This window comes from Cibotium barometz, chromosome 63 (assembly GCF_041138505.1).
Source record: "Cibotium barometz isolate CiBa-2024 chromosome 63, ASM4113850v1, whole genome shotgun sequence".
NCBI classification, from domain to species: domain Eukaryota; kingdom Viridiplantae; phylum Streptophyta; class Polypodiopsida; order Cyatheales; family Cibotiaceae; genus Cibotium; species Cibotium barometz.
This window is the reverse complement of record NC_141108.1, coordinates 8161748-8162977: the sequence shown is the minus strand read 5'-3', so window position 1 is coordinate 8162977 and position 1230 is coordinate 8161748.

Below are 1230 nucleotides of genomic sequence, written 5' to 3'. Positions count from 1 at the left end.
TATTGGCACAGCCTAAATTTATTATACTAAATAAATATACTTGCTTACTGATTTCCTTAGGAATCTTACTTTTTTTAAAATGGGTTTTCAAAATACTCTCTTTCTCTCTCTCTCTCTCTCTCTCTCTCTCTCTCTCTCCCCCCCCCTGTCTCTCTATCCTTCCCTTGTTTTTTTTGTTGCCCTACCACACTGAACTTCTATTGGTTTAGTAAAAGTGGTGTTACATACTATGCTTCAGACCCGACAAGTGGCTCCAGACGTATATTTTCAAATTCCTAGATCTCCTCAAACCTCCAATTTGTCTTCCGCGCCTCCAAATTCTTGCCACATGGCAGCTTCATGAAACTCTTCCTTAATATAATACACTAGTAGGCTGACCCGTCTACCACGGGCCCGTTTTTTCATGCCCATTTTTTAATCCCCTCTCCCCAAACCTCTCTACTCCCTCCCAAACCTAAGGAATGTGAAACCTCTCCTTAATATATTATAGAGAAGTAGGTGACCCGCGCATTGCTGCGGCATAAAGTTTTTTCTTGTATGCATATGTGCATACATATGTATGTGCACATACATACATATGTGCATATGCAAGTGTGCATGTGTGTATACATCTATGCATGTGTATGTGTAAAAGCGTGTGTGAGTGAGTGTGTGCGTGTGTGTTTTAATATATGGTGTATGTTTGTATATGCATGCGTGTACGTGTATGTATGTGTGTCTACATGTGTATACGTGTGTGCATGTGTGTCTACATGTGTATACGTGTGTATGTATGTGTGTCTACATGTGTATACGTGTGTGCATGTGCCTATATGCAACTCTCTCACATAGGTGCATATCTGTGAGTCTCTCTCTCACATGCATTCTCTTTATATCTATGTCACGTCCATAGACATAACCCTCTCTCACAAACATACACATGCTCATGCACTCTCTCTCTTCCCATACCCATCTCGCATATACACTCTCTCACACACATAGAAATTCTCTCTCCCTCTCTCTCTCTCTCTCTCATACACACGCACACATACACATCTTTCCACACACGCGTATGTGGCTGTGTACACGTACATATGTGTGTGTAAATGTGTTTATATACAATAGTATTAACATGATATTATTATATATTTACTATATATATATTGATTTATGTCATTATTATAATATATTACTATATATTTACTATATATATATATATATATATATATATATATATATGTATATATATGT